The sequence below is a fragment of the Lygodium microphyllum genome, chromosome 15 (assembly GCF_053477565.2).
Source record: "Lygodium microphyllum isolate KBCC chromosome 15, Lygodium_microphyllum_v1.1.10, whole genome shotgun sequence".
Lineage (NCBI taxonomy): Eukaryota > Viridiplantae > Streptophyta > Polypodiopsida > Schizaeales > Lygodiaceae > Lygodium > Lygodium microphyllum.
The window spans coordinates 121,303,111-121,322,387 of NC_141149.1; positions in this window are offsets into that span (position 1 = coordinate 121,303,111).

Genomic DNA, 19,277 nt, shown 5'->3' on the forward strand with positions numbered 1-19,277 from the left:
AGAGGATCCTCGCCATTCGAAAGCTTATCTCGATGCAAAGGAGCATCAAATGGACTCTACAAAATGAACAACTACACGTCGGTCCACCATACATAATGCATTTTTAAAAAAATAGTAACTACACACAAGAAAGATAATTGACTTATTGGGCCACCGTGTGCATATAATCTATCAATCAATGCAGTGAGATCGTGTCTCTTTGTATATCGAGTCTCCAAGCCGGTGGAATCGCAGATTGTAATGGAGTGCTGCAAAGAAAACAAATAATAATTTTTAGAAATAGGATTGTCAGTACAAGTGATATTGCAAATAAGAAAGAGAGAAAAACAAAAGAAAAACTTACAAAGTCCTCCAGATAAGTCCTATGGCTTCTACTCCCTAAATGATGCATAACCCCTGCCTCCAATCATGCCCTCGCTGCCTCTCGCTACTATTCCCAATGCCTTGGAGAATCTGTAGTCTCCTCCATGAGTCTCTGCCAGTCATCTGCATCTAGCCACTCAGGCTTTGAGGCACCACTCTTGAGTGCCTTGCGTACGTTCGTGATCGTCTATGTGACATGTACGTACCCATGCACTCCATCATTCATCCAGTGCAAAACCTCTCTCTCACGGGAGATACTAGAAACTCCTCGTGCAAGGATGCTATTATATAGTCCTTTCTCCCCTCGGTATGTTCTCCTAATGGTCCAAGATATTGTGCCAAAAAACTTGTTGGCACAACTCTCTCATACAAGACATCGCCGTTCTCCCTTCATCATTCATGATCACAACTCCTGTCATATCATCTCTGAGGTATCCATATCCCTTTGGGATATATCTAAGATGTGTCATCTCCCACTTATGACTACGCTCCTGGGCATGACTAGGAGACTCCTGTACATTTGGTGTACCCACGGGGGTAGTATCTCTTAGAGTAGTACCCATAGGGGTGCCACCTGCAGATGACTGATGGGTCACTGGAGTAGATGTTTCCACAGGTGTGACAAATCTTACAGGTGACACACATCCACCAGAACGACGAGACAGAGACATTACATCGGTGTCTCCACAACACCCACCTCAACTGCCTTCTCTCGAACTTGTACAAGAGTGACGAGTAGTACCTGTATCTCGAGCCAATTATAGGCTCACAACATCTACATCTCTACAACACTCCCCATAACTACTCCCTCCGTTTGAGCCCAATCTGGAGCATCGACCTCATCTACTAGAAACTCAAGCATCAGAGCATGCCAAAGTAAATCTAACAGAATGGCCTGATGGTGTCCGAGACAGATCCTGGCCCACCATATCTTTGAATCGAGCCATCTAATCTAGAGACATACGTATGAATATCTCCTGCAACTCCTCGTCACTCATCCCTCGACTCATTTTGCTCTCCAAATATTACTAAAGATAACCTGCACAAACAAAAAATGATATTAGCATAAATAAATTGAGTAAGCGGATGCTGCAAGTATGATGTAGCCTATTGTCCCATGTCAATCTCGTAGCACAATTCCGTGTATACTGGAAGGTCAATAGATAAGACACCACAAAAGGAGAAGTCCACTTTGTTCTCAAAGAATTCCTGGCCTCTTGTCTTTCCATCATCGTTACCCGAATCTACCTCCTCTACTCGCTCTAAGCCATCTTCGATCTCCACCCCTTGCAATATCGATCCCTTCACCTGCATACTCTCCTCATCTACACTAGAAACATTTCTTTCATCATACACTCTCACACTTCGAGGAGCTAAAGGCACAACATACCACCATTGAGGTTGTAGGGGGTTTGGATAGAAAACTACATATTCAAAATCACATATAAGAGAGATTCAATATTTGTGGCTATTTTGTGTCGTGAAATTTTTTATTAAAAAAACAGTTCATGCACCTGCTCACAATGGGTCGACAAGACAAACGTGTCGCATAGATTTGTCTATCTTTTCTCGGAATCTATTTTGAGAAATCTAGATGGACCTCGCCAAACGGTTGCCTCAGCTCCTTCCAATACCACTTTGGACCACTGCGCATTGAATACGATCATGGAGAAGCTACAATAATCCACTGAGATAACACTTTGCAAGTTTCCAAAATACTCCATCTCATCTATAACAATGTTTGGATCTATGGCTCGCTGTCGGCTCTCTTGCTTCAACTTTGCTATGACACCATAATCCGTTGTGGAGCACATTTTGTCAATGTGGCTCGATGTAAAAATGTCGCCCACACGACCACGCCGCACTATATATTTTGTATTATACATTGAAATTGTTAGATTAGTTATCACATATAAAATCTAGATATGATAGCTTGGGGTGTGTGTGTGTGTGGTGTGATGTCAATGTATATGCGTCTCACTTAAGATTCTTATTCTTTTGGTACAATAAGACTTTCTATGGACGTAATATATTGGACAATTTCAAGGGATTCTTAAATGATACAAGCATGGAAGTTTGGAATATCTTATATATTCGGAGTTTGCCAAATGATTTCCATGCAATGATATAAAATTAAGGAGTATGAGATTAATGCCATGTCAAGTTGAGTGAGCTCTATAGAGAAGCTTCAATGTTTCATACTTGAAGTTGCACTATATGTGTGATTATGACACCTTTACTTCCATACCAAAGATCTCTAATTTGCACCTCTTACTTCACATACAGCTTTGTGATATTTTCCTTCTTGTTGAATACCTATTTAAGGACTTATATTGGTAAATGACACAAAAGTCATGAGTTCCAATTCCCTATTTTGGAATTAGGGTTTAGCTTTCTCAAAACAAACCTTGAACAATATGGAAGGAGAAAGCTAAACCCTAATTCCATCTTCAAGTCTCTAAAGATTGTTTGACTATTGTTCAATGTAGAAGCAATGGTGATTAGGCATTCCATATAAGTTGAAATGGTGTGTAAGTCAATAGGGTCGTAACTGAGTTGGTTTGAGTATGGGTTGAGTTCAATAGGTGCATGGATTCAAACCCGAGGCTATGGGCCTACGGCTATGCTACTTCGGTGGCATAATAAAACATCTATCCATGTAGAAGAAATAGCATGCGAGTATTCAAATTGAGTTTTGGCAAGCTGCACGGGTTAGGAGGAGATCAGATGGAGGCTATAAGCAACGCTAGGTGTGTGGTCCCTCATGAGCTTGGCAATTTGCAAGGGTTAGGAGTCAAATAGAGGGTAATGATGTCAGCGTAGTCCTTGTATCGCCAAGTGGCTCTGACGGTGCTTGCCAGCGTGAAGGACCAAAGTCTTGTCTCAACGCTGTACACCAGGAGCTTTAAATCTAGGAGCGCTTGAGCCTTGCCAGCGATACAGATGCAGTCTCTGGTCCCAACAGCCATAAATGCAGGCTCGAACTTGTTTAATGCCTTGACCCATGTGGACTACGGCACCCAGGCGCGGGCTGCAGAGGCTCGACCTTACAAGCTCTGATCAGGTCTCGCATGTTCTTGTCGTGAACGACGAGATAGATCACGGCTCCGACCAGGTAGAGCTCCTAGAGTGCACCGGTGCGTTCTTTGTATGCCCGGATAGTGTTCTCCCTGTCGAGAGAGACATCTGGCGGCGCCGTAGGCCTCACGTTAGACTCGACGAAGACTACCTCGTCGGGATTGTGCCGGAGGCCAAGATCGCAGAATGGCCGTGGCCGGTGCAGTGGGTGCTGGGCGGATACGTGCTCCATCCGTCGGGGGGAGGGAAGGTGAGCCGCCCGGGTGGTGCTCAGAAGCCGGGCTTGGAAGAGTAAGTTAAGACGATGAGGCATTTGCCGTCGATGCGCGCAGGGTGGGGCGGCAACATGTCGGCGAAGCCGGGAAATGAGAGCAGGAAGTTGGCCGTGGGATGTGCCAGATCAGTGGGCCGGACTCGGACATAGATGGGGATGAAGAAGGTGCCGGGGTGGCGGCCTGCAGCGTTCGGGCACCAGCGTGAAGATGCCCAGCCCGGCGAAGTAGAGGTCCCGGTTGAGGTAGAGCGGCACGGGTGGGACGTCGGCCCACCTCGGGGTGGCGACGTTCGACACGAGGAACACGTAACCAGCAGGGCCGTCTCCGCCAGGCCACGATGTGCAAGAGGCACACCAGGCTGTGCGAGGAGCCCGACCCGAAAGCCGGGAGGTGAGGCCATTGGGCGTTTAGAGCTCGATAGTGAGTAAAAACCAATAAGGAATAGAAGAAAACCCATTATTATTACAAAATCTACAAAACATATACTCGGGTTTGAATTAAAAATGAATATTGATCTTTGGTTCTTAGCAAAAATAACACTTCATTTTTTTATAATAGCTCTTTATTGTTGAGGTTCATTGGTGATGGTTATAATGGGTTTCTAGATTATACACTTAACTTGGTTGCAGAAAAAGATGTCCTCAAATTGAAGAACCATCTTTTGTCAAAACATAACAATGAGTTGTTGCAGAAGCTAGAGGGCTGTCAATAGAGGATTCAAACCTTATTAAAAAAAGCAAACTATTTTGGGCCTTCAAAATCAACAAAAAGCTCTTAAAAATATTGAGAGTCTCAGATGAGGAGGAGGTGGTTGTAGTAAAAGAATCCAAGCAGCAATGTACCTTTTTTTTAACTTTAAAAATATTAAATATGGTTTTGTTTATAATTAATTTTATTGATTTGGTTCAATTGAAACACAACATCTGGTGGTTAGGAGCATTCGAAGTAAATACATAGGATTTTGATATATTGTATTGGGTTTTTTATTGAGCACCAATACCCTATATTATTAAGAGACAACAAGTAAGAGAAAAGCTATTTGTTGAATGATTTAGGAACTATAAGATTGAGATGCACATGATTGGTGACTTAAAAACACTTAAATGTATATACAATGTATCAAAGGGAGCCAACTCCAGATCTCCTTGCCTATATTGCATGTCCCTAGCCATAGAGTTGAACTCAAGCAATTGAAAATAATAAGGATCCACAGTTTAAGCCAATCCTAGATATTCCTTTAGTAAATGCCTATATGTGTACACTTCATGCGCTTTGTAAAATAATTGAAAAGCTTATTCATCTTTATATAGGATTTTCATGGAAGTTGAAGCTATTATCAGCTAGAACATATGCTATAACAAAGATTAAAAAAGTCTTATCTGCAATTGATTTGCATGGTGGTAATGTTATTATTAAACCATATCTTCAAAATTCTAAGAACAGAAATTGTGTTCCCAAAAAGCCATCTATTGGTGAAGTAAAGGCTAGAAAGTTTCTAGGCCTTCATGGAAGACTTGGTAAGATAAACTCTAGGAATGGTAGCTCAACTATTAGATTCAATCAGTAGAAGTCCATGCATAATGCAATTAAGGATCATGCTGATAATGGGCAAGCTTGAAATAGAAAAGCCAATGTTTGGAAAACACTATACAAAGTATTATTGTGATAAAATTGAGTGGAATGATGATGATCTCAAAGACTTCAAAAACCAATCGAACATTTTTAAAAAGACAATGACAGAAGCTTGAGATAATCTCTTTATTGTCTGACTCATATAAGGTTTTTTAATCCACTTTTTTTATTTGTTAACTATAGAGCATGTTTTATATAACCATGCTCTATATTTTATCAAGAAATATGGATCTGATCTATCTATCTGGTCAACCAAAGATATGAAAAAATCACATTATCAAACAATAACAAAATACTTTAGATACACAAGACATGAAGATGGAGATACAAAGCAAAAAAATTATTAGAGTTCTTTCAATGGTTCTACAGACAAATTTGGTACAAATTCAAGCTCAAAGATTCAACCGCATCATGTAATATATCATCTTTAGTAAGGACTATATCCACTATTACCCAAAGAAGAAAAGAGGGATATTTGAAATCTTTTGCAAAGCAAAGATTTCCAGAATGGTTACAAACTAGACAAAGAGATGGAAAAAGATAGGTTTCAAAAAACCCTTAACATCTTTTAGTCTGACTCTGTTTTACAGAAAAGTCTTTAGTTTCAAGCAATTCACTAGGTCCTCTAGAGGAATCTTTAATTGTTTCAACCCACTCAATGAGACCTCTATGTTTCAAGAACTCTTGTTTGCTACAGTCTAGAATGAGCTTCAAATTATTGGCATCACCTACACGGGAGAGAAAATAAGAGCAAAGAACTCCAAAGTATCATGGCCTAGATTCACTCTATCAAGGCATGAAGCCAAAAACTCTTACAGTTTCTTCCTTCTCCACCAAAATTATATTGTCTAAACCTCTATTAAAAACTTAGGATCCAATCACGTTAGAGATAGCTTTCAAACCTATCATTGGCAAGATTGGAGAGCTTGATAACCTGCTATGATAAATTGCAATTGTTTGATTATTTAAGTTTCCAATATAATGACCAAAGCCCCTGACTTTTACCAAGTTTCAATGGCCTTGAGCCCTAAGCTCTTCCAAGAAAGTTGTTTGCATCTTCAATTTCTATCTGCATAATAAACCACAATAGTGTAAGATGTCATGAGATAAATATCCAATAATATTTGTCTATAGTACATAACATACTCTAATATAAACCAAAATGGATATTTTAGAATTATCTTTCATACCTTAGGATTTTCATCTTCTTCAAGAAGACTACCATCATAAAGATTTATTGAACTTTTTGGTTTCTCCTCTAATGGGGACATTAGTTTCATACCCCATGTTATTAATATCAAGTCTATGCTAAGTTTGTGAGAACTCTTCCTTTGTGAGTATCCCCTCCTTTTCATATTCCATGATTTGATTAATACATGAATGCAAGGCTACAGAGCTGTCTTGAAATTTCTCTACCTCAACATCAAGACTTGCTAGCAATTCTTGTTCATAATCTATAAATTACTTATCATTTTGACCTCGTACTACAAGGATTCCCAAGTAGTAAACTTCGCTAAGATCAACAAGGTGTTGAATATCATTAAAAAATGCATATCTTTTTTTGGTGATAAGATAACTAGGAAATGTTGGGACATACTCAAGATGACCTGTTTCAATCTTTACAGTCAACTCTATCTCCTTTTCTTTCACTTTTGTAATGTTCTCACTTTTAAACAAAGCAATATCAAATCCCTGCACTAACTGGTTCTCAATATCCTCCTAAAATATTTATATCTTCTCTTCAACCTCTTATTATCTTTGCTTGCGATATTCTCTATCTTCTTCTCTTGTATTGTATCTGAAGAACAACTATCTATATATTGAAAATATACAAGAAATCCAACATCCTTCTATACAAGAAGACATTGATGTTGATTCCAATGAAAAGGGCAATCTGCTTTCTACTTCTTGAATTCCTCATCGATAAGACTAAACCTTATTTGCAAAAAGTTGTTCTAGCAGCATTTGTAGCTTCTGTTACATCACTATAATGGACAAATCCCTCAATCTCTAGGCCTTCCACATGTCGATTATAAAACTCCCTAAAATCCTTCACTTTGTCTTCAAGAGCTCTTGCAAACCAAAGGAAACATTGAGCATATCTCTAATGTAAACAAATCTAGATGAATTTCCAATTGCATGGAAAAAATCAAAGAGCTTTTCATCACATGTATTCTTCAGATCCTCTTTCTCCATTCCCTTTAAAGAAAGTTCATTTTAGTCATCTTGATTACTCACAAAACCAAATCCTAAAAACAACAAAGTAAATTTAGGGACACAATATACAAATCCACATTTGCTCATATCTAGAAGATTAAAGCAAGTTTGCTTAAAAATTTTAGTCAAACCCTTCGTAGAGTTTCTGACTACTTGATTTCTGTCAAGAACTCACTCTTGGCTCTAAATACCATATTAGAGAATTTGGAAATATCTAAAGTTTCACTTTTAAATAAGGAGTAAAGATTTGACCAAGTGGCTAAATCTAATCCCATATTTGAAAGTGAAACTTAGAGAGATTTCTTATATATTATATAGGAAAAATCTCACCTTCAAGTAAGGAAAAAATATTTGACCATGTGTCCAAATATTAATCACATTAGGAATTCCCAAACTTTATGAAAATTTCCAAATTCTTGAATATGTGGTTTTTAAAGTTTAGACTTCTTATATATGACATGCTCACTAATAAATTCTGAGCAAGGGTTCAATGTTATCTTTCTCCTCTTAAACTAATAAACACAAAAAAATATGCAACAATGATACTTTATTTCATTCATCTTGCATGTCTAGATCCCTAAGATAACACACATGTTAAATTGGTCAAAATACAATGGCATTGCCTTGTAAAAAATGAATTCGCCCTTTGAGTAGCAGAGGAAGCATGCAATTTGGTATCTCATCAATCGAATTTTATTTTACATTCAAGACTCATGAAACGTAACAACAATGATCCAAACCACTTCACAATTGATAAAATCGCATTTCATACGTCAATCAATCCAAAAAACTTGACGAAATCACGTTTCATACATCCAAAAAATGTGTCTAAGATAATGCATCTAGAACATCAAAACCACATAATTCAACATATGTACAATATTAAATCAAGATTAATAAAAAAACCCTTTATAGAATTTCTAACTTCCTGATGTATATTTCTCCTCTTAAACCAACAAACACAAAACAATGTCCAATAATGATACCTTATTTCATTCATCTTGCATGTCCAGATCCCTAAGATACCACACATGTTAAATCGATCAAAATACAATAGCAATGCCTTACAAAAAGTGAGTTGACTAAGGAGATATGCAATTTCGCGTTTCATCGATCTGTTTTTTATTTTACATTTAGGACTCATAAAATGCGACAGCAATATTTCAAAACTCTTTGTAAATGATTAAATCGTGTTTCATATGTCAATTAATAATTTCGCATGAAAACTAACAAATTTGATCATCTTTAATGCCTTGAAATTCAAGATTGCAAAGAAAAAGTTTGATACTTAAGAATTGTATTTCCTACTGAGAATAAATGGGTTTTTATAGAAATACATCTCCTTGGCCTTGCAATGCACATGACATAAATGGTTTGTGAAAGACAATATAAAATGTGTGGAAGAAAAATTAACATAAACCTGATCCCAAGTTGTATATATATACAACAGTCATTGCACATTTGTTCGAGATGTACTGTGCACTCAGTGTAGAAAGAGCTACATTTATAATAAAAAAGAAGAAACTAAATTATATCTTTTACCTTTAAAAACTGGAGCCATAAAAAGCACTATCATGCCAAAAACGTCAATGACACGTGGCACAAGTTTCGAGGCAAAAATGGTCTACTCGTCGCATGTGTCAAGTCAACTACGTATTACAATAGCCACACATGTAAACAAACATCCTTTTAAACCCAATTTCTGAACCGCAAAAGAGTTTTTCAAAGACAAAGCTCTTTCTATGCTTGATAACACCAGTATAAGGCTAACTTAGTCACAGCTCAAAAATATATTGTAGCGCAAGGCGACTTGGGAAGATTTCATCGCCCAACATATGTGCCAAGGTCTCAAAAATGTATGTTTTTTGACAAATCTAAGCTAGCTCTATATCAATATAAAAAATCTTGCTATATATTTCCAAACAGAGAAAAACATGTGAAACACGATTAGTCATGGCTCTCCCCATGGGCAGTAATCATCTCACATTTCATACGTCGGGAGGAATCCAAGTTTTCTCAAAAAGAATGATGGATCAACAGAGCTAGATTGCACAAAATGATCATTTTTCTTCCACTGATGTTGATAATAATTATGAGTGCATCAACTATATGAGTAATGGCTTATTCATCTTGAGGTTTAGATATTGATGTTGGCATTCAAATTAAAAGTCCCACCATGTTTGTTTTTATTGTGGATAAGATTTAGATATTATTGAACATTCAAATAGATCTTCTCTCAAGGGTTGAACTCATTGAGAATAAGATTTGAGATTTGCTAGATGACCATTATTCTATTATGAGATTTGTAAAACTTCATATGACCTAAATGGTCTTTGATAAAATATGTATCCAAAAAAAAGGTGACGTGTGAAACGCGAGAAGGTGTAGGTTTCTCTTGTCCAAAAGGCCTAATTTGTGTTCATATGTCTTGGGCCTGCATTGTTTGATTGAAATTTGAGGTAGACTATATGCGAGTAGTGTTTTTTACTACTAAGTGATTGTACATGACATTATATCAGAGATTTGGAGATATCTCCTAAGTTTGAGGTATTTTTTGTTTTTCTTTTATGTTTCACATGGCTAGATTGAAGGCCATTGCGCAAGGAAGTAGAAAGTTGATCCTAGAGGTCTTGCTTTAAATATTCATCAGTCCTTGTCATGAAAGAAGTTGAGAGGAGAGAGAAGGAGAGTTGAGGAGAGAGAAAGAGAACAAGAAGAAGAGGAAAGAAGACTAGAAGAAGAGAGAGAAAGAGAGAAGGGAGGAGAAAGCCATGGAAGCTGGAGATGAAGGTGAAGAGTATGATCTTGATAATAACTAGTTGCCCTAATCTAAGGCTCTTACACCTTAAATACCCCGGTCAGTGTCACGGGGTGTCTAAACCCTAGTCGGTGTGTATCCTGCTTGTTACAATCCATCCCCTCTCGAAAGGTTTTTACCCTAAAAAACAATGAGAAATAGAGGGAAGTGATGGGTGGGCTAACGGAGGGTTGTAGAGTAATAATCAGAGCCCTTTGACAATGAAGATTAGGTGTGGAGAGACTAGGGATAGCATGCAGTCCGAAACCGATCTGCTGAAGTAAACTGGTCATAACTTTTGATAAGCGTCTCCAAATGGGGCGCACCATATGTCGAAACGGAGCTTATGATGAGTACTTTTAGCCTATGTAGAATGCACATGCATACGATTTGAGTAAGTACAAAACTGTTCTAAAACAGTGTGCAGTCGTCGTTGGGCAGAGGGTGGGCAATTTGGGGCATGACAGGCTAGTCTTCCAACCGTTGGAGCTCACGGAGGTAGGGAAATTCATTAAGGATTGTTGCTGGGCGCCAAGAGGCTTCTTCCAAGGGTAGGCCTTGCCATTTGATGCAGTATTCTTTGATGGATCGGGACCGTAAGTGCTTATCTCGCTGCCCAATGATTGCTTCAGGGACATATTGAGTGATGCCCTCTTCATCTATGGGGGGAAGTTCTTCCAGATAGTCCACTGAGGAGCCTACAAAGGGTTTCAGTTGACTGACATGAAACACATTGTGGATTTTGGTGGTAGGGCAGAGTTCTAAGCGGTAGGCCAAGTCTCCAACTCTCTTCAGGATTTGGTATGGGCCATAGAAGCGATGGGTTAGCTTATTGCTGCCCTCTTTGAGAGTTGAGTAGCAGGACGTAGGCACTTTCAAAAGGGCCAATTCCCCCTCTTGGAATTTCAAGTGCCTTTGTTTTTCATCAACATAGAGTTTCATGTGTGTTTGGGCCTTTTGAAGATTCATTTTGCATTGTTGAAGTAAAGCTTGCATGCGATCCAATTCATCTTGACTCTCAAGGTTGATCTTATCAGTAAACAAGACAGTAGGAAGGGGAACCTTATACCCGTATAAGGCCTCAAAAGGGGAAACTCCAATGCTAGAGTGTGTGGAGTTATAATACGCAAACTCAACCAAGTGAAGCCATGTATCCCAACTGTGTTGTACATCATGGAAAAAGTGCCTCAAATATGTCTCAAGCCATTTGTTCACTCTCTCAGTTTGGCCATCAGTCTGAGGGTGGTATGTAGTGGATGGAGCAAGCTTGGTCCCCATGGAGGTGAAAACTGTCTGCCAGAAGTTGCTCATAAACTTTGTATCCCGATCATGTACTATGACTTACGGTAAACCATGCAACTTGAAGACATTTTCCATAAACTGAGTGGCCACCTGAGAGGTAGTATATTAGATCTTAGTGGGGATAAAGTGGGCAGCTTTGATGAGGTGATCAACTACCACATAGATACTGTTCCACCCTTTCTTAGTCGCAGGAAGGCCAGTGATAAAGTCCATTGTGATGTGAGTCCATTTCCCTTCAGGGATAGGGAGAGGCTGCAAGAGGCTAGCAGGCCTGAGTGTATTATCCTTGTTCTATTGGCATGGAACACATTTGTTCACAAAGTCCTTGATGTTCCTCCATAAAGCCTTTCCAATGAAAGCTCTTGGCAATACTATCATACATTTTGAAAACACCCAAGTGACCGGTAGTGGGGTAAGAATGTATTTTTTCCATGATCTTCTGCATGAAGGGGGAAGTGTGCGGGATGACAACCTTGGCATGGGACCAAATAAGGCCATGCTTGAGATGATATTGGAAGTTTTCAGCCATGATCCCATGCTGTAATTTCTGAAATGTGTGGCTAAAATGATCATCTAACAAGTAATCCTCTTGGAGCTCTTCAACCCAATCACTATGCAATTCTAAGATAGAGGACACTCTTCATGCCCACATTCGAGAGAGAGAATCAGCCACAATATTATCCTTGCCCCGCGAGTGTGAAATGTCAAAGTCATAGTTCTCTAAGGTTGCCACCCATCGCCTTTGCTTAGGAGTCAAAGTAGACTGAGTCAAGAAGTATTGGAGGACTCAGTGATTGCTTGTTAACCGTCAAACGAATAAGGTGAAAATTTTGGAAAATCTAAAGCAGAAGACAAAGGCCAAGGCAAAGTGAAATGCAAGACAAAGGCGCACAAGGAGAAAAGTCCTAAATAAGGGAGAAAGGTGCACAAGGAAAAGCGCAAGTCAATACTTTTGTAAAAGAGCACAAGCGCATCATGATTTAATTTAAGGAGCATTGGGCTCTCACCCATGCAATTTGTAAAGGTAGATGGGTGGTAGGAAGGAAGCTAGGAAGATAGGAGGACAATGGGAAAAAGGGCCTAGGCCACGGCCGGCCATGTAAAAAAGGGGATAAGGGGATGACCACCCAAAAGGGATTTAGGGTTTTGTATATAAAGTTGAAAAGTGAATGAGAAGCTCATTCTTGTGTGTGGTCAAAAGTGGGTCTCCTCTTCTTCTTCTTCTTCTTGCTTGCTTGAGCTTGTGCTTGAGAGAGGGAGTATGAGAGTGTGAGGGAGTGAGTGTGTGAGGGTGAGGGACCGAGGAGGAGAAGCTCTTTATCTTCTCCTCTCTTCTTCTCTTCTCTTCTCTTCTCTTGTCTTGCTTGCGGCAATGGAGCTTGGAGTGTGGAGCTTGAGGATGGAGCTTGCTTGAAGCTTGCACTTGGATCGTGGAGCTACCGGAGTGCATAGGAGAGGAGGTAACTCGATCGGCATGGAGGTAAGCTCACTACACTTGTAGATATGGATGGCGCGTCGGCTATGTGAGAGGTAGCCACTAGTTCTCGGCTTGGAACGCTTGAAACAATAAGTGGTCCGTGGGTCTTGGCAGTTGAGCGAAAGCTCCCACATTTTGGTTCCATTGCTAGGACCAACGGATTCAAGCCTTGAGCACTTGCGCGCTTCGAATCGAGCATTGGAGTAGGGTTTTCCCCGAACCGATAGTTGAGGTAGATAGGTAGGAAGCGAGGGAGTTTAAAAGGTATTTAATCTCCTTAGCAGGTAGGTTTTTGTTTTTTTGGACTTGGGAAAGTATGATGGAGTATTGTAGGTATTTTCCTTATGATTTTTTCTTGCATTTAGGAAGGATAAGAGCAAAACATTGGAGCAAACAGTAGGGTTTTCTGTTGCTGTATAACAGGCTGAAACATGGAAAATAAGGGCTAAAAATAAAATTTTGGGTTAAATATTAGTAAGGGAGGCAAGATTAAGGTGAGTACATGCTTGGGCATGGTGATAAGGGGCCAGGAGTGGCAAGAAAGGCCACATTATGAATTGCAGGGTTTCAGGAGAGCAAGAGAGAGGGAGAAAGCTTCGCCGCGTAGATCCGCTTCGATCAGGCCATCCAGGAGTTATTTACCTAGCCCAGGTAATTCTACACCTTCCCCTACATGAGTAGGTTGGGTCTGGAGCTGGTCGACTAGGGGGAAGCCTCCAATGCTCGGCGATGCGAATTTCATGAAGACCAGCGAAAAAACGCGCCACGCTCGGCATGTCCGAGTGACGGCGATTCTAGGTCGAGTCTCAAAATCGGCCCTCGGCCCGCTGGAAACTTCGGCCCTCGGCCCTACCGACTCGGCCCACTTGACTCGGACACCCACCGCTCGGCCCGTCCAAATTGAGCATTCAGACCAACTTTGAAATTCAGCCTTGGCCCTGCCGACTCGGTCCACTCGGCCACTCGGCCCTCAGACCATTCGGCCCACTACACTCGGACACCTTTCACTCGGCCCGTCCGAGTGAAGTATTCGAACCACCTTTGATATTCGGCACTCGGCCCACCTGACTCCGCCCTCAGCCCACTCAGCCCTCGGACGACTAGACTCGAACTGGCCGAATTTGACATTCGCACCAGCTACATTCGGCCCTTTCTACTCGGCCCTCGGACGGGCCGAATCGGGCAGTCGGCCCCTGCAATTCGGACCTCTTGGACCGAATTTAGATTTTTTTTCAAAATTTAACTTGTAGACCCTGAAACTGATCGAGAGACCATATAGAGCCGAAACCATATCATAGATCGATCACTGGGCTGAAACTTAGAGCAAGTAATTCAAAATTTGGCTATAAACAGTCCTCCAAATTGCGCATGTGTTTACCGTAACGGCCCTACGAGCCGGGGGGACTGCCCCGGACCCCCACAGAGGGGGCTCTACCCCCTCCGCACCTCCCCCAAGTAGGTTGGGGGCACGCGCCGTGATAGGTCCTCCAAATTGAACCCTAGTGTAGTAATGGCTCTACACGAGCATGGATTCTCACTTGCAAAAGAGCGACCAAAAGCCCATACCCTTACAGAGACAAACAGAGACCCTAGAACCTCAATGGGCCCATCTAGCCAACAAGGGCAAAAAGGCCACACTGTAAAAATGCATACGTGTTGCGTTCGGACTGCATCTAGTCAAAGCGGAAAGCAACAACATCAAGCTACAACAGCGAGAATGACTAGATATGACAGTCCTGACGATAGATGCTCCTTCAATAGCAGTGCACTGACAATCCAAGACACCAGTGGAGAATCCACATCTGGTCGTGCAGTTGGGGACTCAAGGGCATTTGTCAGAAGGCTTAAATTTCCAAGCTAAGACCCGAAAGACGAAGACATAGTACCACCTGCTTATCTTAGGGTCAAATTCACCGCGAAAAGAGAGCATACCATCGATGCTCTGATTGATGAAGGAGCAGATTTCAATATCTTGACCTATGAAGCATGGACCCTACTAGGCCAACTAGAGCTCACACTGACTAATGCAACTCTTAGCCTTTATGGGGGACACCCACCACAAGCACTTATAGAAAAGTGCAAAATCCTTGCGACAATTGAAACTGAAAGCTTGTCTATCCTATTTCATGTTCCTCTAAATAGTGCTAATTATGGGAAGGAAACCCTTCTAGGAAGACCCTTCAAAAGGGCAACCAAGTGTGAGGTCGACTATGTAGCACAGAGGATACACCTGACACTACCGGGTGTGAGGATAGTCACAACCTTTAGCAAGGTTGACCTCATTGAACCTCGAGGGAAAGGCAAGAAAGGTGCTAACATAACAGTCAAGCCTGCTAATGAGAGCAAGAACTTGTTGGAAGAGTTGATACAAGCACAGGTCGAACAACAAGAACCAGTGAGTGAGGCCATGCGTGAAACAAGAAGGTCAGGAGACAATGTCAAGGACGACCTTTGGGCTTACAAATATCCTAGAAGACCCCAAAAGAAGCCCAAGCCTTATAGACGAAGGCATCGATGGAGGGTCAGCACAACGCCGCGATGGATATCCAAAGCGTTGCTACGTGCTCAAGGATATTATGCAAGTAACCGATGGATTTGGGTGCCAAAATCCCCTGCTAAACCTCCTTTGCCTACTAAAGGCCAGATTGTATCAAGAGCAAAGAAGCGTAGGAGGAGATCTAAACGAAAAACTAAGTCTCGAGCCAACAACAGTGGAGTGACTGAGCCCCTCATGGTCAAAATCAAGAAACCAAACGGGACCAATCGGAGGGTAGATCCTCAGCCTAGCGTGCTATACAAATAGATATCATGTGTATTCATTGAGGATACACAAAAGCCACTAGTGCCCAAGGAGCCTTTGATTCCCCAAGAGGATAATGAGCACCAAAGGGCACAACGCTGCTCATGAGAAGGTTGATTGCTCAACAAGGCAAATGGCACAATCTTCTAATAGCCTCGAGCAAATCATTCAGCCAGTGCTAAGTCCACCTAAGAGTCCTAGATCTCCTACACCCTCTTTTCCCAAACAGACTATCTCCATCTAAGCTTCCAAATGTCCAAGAGGTGGGACATGACACCATCCATAGCTCTCGGTCCAAGGATATGCCTGTGCAACCTAATGTGACTAGATCAACTCATGCTCGATCTACACAGGTGAATGCTCAAAGGGCAACAAAAGACACGACCACTTCCGATCGCCCTATGGACTTGATATCGCAATCCAGTAAGAGTAGCCAGTCCACTGGACTAGCCGCTACTACTTCCAATCAGGGATCACAGCAGTCACAGTCCTTGGCCGTGACAATGTCCCCTGCGGAACGTGTCCTTAGCAGTTCACCCGAGGAGGAGGTGCCGTAACCAGTGTCCTTGACAACTCCAGCACTTCCAAAGCACCTAAAGTCTAGGCTTGAGGAGAAACCTCTCAAAGATGTGGCCAAGGAGATGGTGCATCTGACCAATCAACCTAGCAAGGCTGTCCAACAGGTTGCAGCTACGTCCCATGAGGACACACCAGAGAAGGGGAAAGCTGAGGCCCAATCAAGCACATCAACGGGCTGACCTAGTTCAGGGCATTGAGTCATTAAGTTATGCACCTTCACTGACCAAGAAAAAGAGGAGAAAGCAGCAAAAACAACAGCAGTTACAGGTGGTTGTGGACCCCAAGAAGATTGAAACCGAGAGTGCCAAAGAGTTGGGGAATAAAGCATCGAGTCCATCCACCAATGAACCCATTGATGTCTCTCCTAATAGCAGTGAGACCTCAGACACATCCATGTGCTCTGAAAAATCAAAGCAGCCGTTACCATCAACGGTTTCTTGCAACACTCAATCCACGGACAACAGAACCCGCATTGACCAATCAAGAGTGGATGCAACGCCGTCACAATAGGGTGACAAATTTATACCAGTCACATCCAAGGAGAACCATGACGCAACAACAAAGCCTTAGGAGAAACATGGAAACCCCGAGAGCATAAGAAATCCTAGTGTTGACCAATCTTGCTCATTTAGGCCTGAGCCCCCTGCTGTGCTAAAGCCTAGGCAAACTCCTAGAACTTTGCATGAGATAGCAACCGAGCAAGCCCTCGTTGAACATAGAAGTGTCCCATAATGCTTAACTGAATTGAATGCTAAGCTCAAAGTGTTCGCATGAGTCTACGTCCTGGCAGACATGGGCACATTCCCTAAGAAGCAGCTTGTAGAATACTTGCCATTTCCCCTATCCTAGGAAAAGCAAGAACATCTTGATGAGCACTATGACAAGCTCCTGCATGAACCATGCGGCTCACCTCTGACGAGGAAGCCGACAAACTACACTTAACTGTAACATTCAATGATGTGCTCTGCCAACCAAATCTCTTAGAGATAGAGTAACTAAAGCGATGATCAGAGGGTCGAAGTCAATTTGAACAATGTTGGTTTGAAAACTGCGTTGCAATGGCCGAACTAGGAGCCCAAATCATGACAGTCTCAGAAGAGCGATTGGCCAAATGGCGGTCTCAAAGAGACCCAACCTATGTGTCGCCAACTTCCTTTCGAGTGCTAACTGTCGTTCGGGGTACGGACTTAGCTGGAACTAGTCAAGAGAACTCTTTGTCTAATAAGGTTCTCACTAAGGAGGAGTTACATGTTGCCAGTAGACTCAGACAAGGTTCCATGCTACTTGATGTTGCAAAATATCTATCGGTGCCACGAGTACTAGATGCGTGTGTCACACTCTAGTACTATCCCGATTTCTACAATTGGCTTTTATCCTCGTGAAGTGACATGGATTCGTAAATATGTATATAAATAAACAATGACTTTTGTGACCCTATATAGATAAGATCAACACACACAAGCAATGATAGTCAAGCGCAGGGAGAAGAGTTGGATTTGACAAGCTGAGCTCCTCAGGTCCTTCTCTCACCACACATTGAGAAGTCATGTGACCATTCCCGCCTACAGAAGGAGGGCATGCAACCCTCATTATCACCATACGAAGCTCTGACCAACATCTCTGATGGTGTAGATGGGGCACCGTCCCTTTCTATACACCTTTCCCCCTTTTTCGGCCTATCCTTCTAGGTATGAGCCTTGCTCCACTCCATGATAGCCAGTCCACGCAACTTGGCATAAGCCAAGATCTGCTAATGGCTAGAGGCAAAACGAACATCATCTTGGGGGCCATCCCTTTACAACCAACACTGCATGCCTCACCTCTCCCCTCCTCATCATATGTGCTTGATAACCTACTGTATAATCCCTTCCATGCGAAAAGCTTTATCCTACCATAAGGCCTAATCCTTGGTTCGCATTTTTCAGGTCCCCCTACAGTAGCAGACATGGAGCACCCGGTGTAGCTGGCTTGCAAGGAAACTATCCATCATCGAAGGGAGCATGCAACACAAGCTCCTCCGCCAGGACGCTAGGTACCTACCCTTAAAAGGTATGCAAAGAAACGAGGCCCTAAATGACACTGCCCAGGACATAGGCCAAAAACCCCCCAATCCAAGAGGACGAGAGCTCAAGGGGGCACACGGGGCGTGGCAACACCAGTCGTGCGGGCCCTCAACAGACACTCGAGCACCAGGTGCTCGAAAGAGGAGAGGGCAGCTCGGGACAAGCAAGAATTTGACGCATTGTTTAAAAGCATTCTGGAAATAGTTGCGGCCAAGGACTACACCATCCGAATCCCAGCCGACATCTTCCCTGCCTAACCTCATAGGAGTCCCGCATCAGCAGAACCTCAATCGCCCGACCACCCAAACTCGCCCTGCCTCGTACAAATAGAGTAGCCCCATGTTGTATAAAAGGCTTATCAAATGCGTACAAACTTTTCCCGTTTAATATATTTCACATGTTCCCCAATTGTACAAACTTTTCATATCTGCGTTTAATATATTTCACGTTTTCAGCAAAAGAAAAAGCTAATCAAGCGCAGGTGATAAGTATCTAAGTCAACACCATGGAATTCAGATAAGTGATGTCTCCTTGCGTTGCACTGGTTTATTATAGTTGCGGCATATACCGTGCAAGTACTCTCATGAAGTGACAAGTGGATGCAGGATAATACAGGTGTTGTGCGAAAGTGTTCAATACCCGATCACCGCAAGACCATCGACCCCACAAAGAGCCGCGACAAAGCCACGCTGCC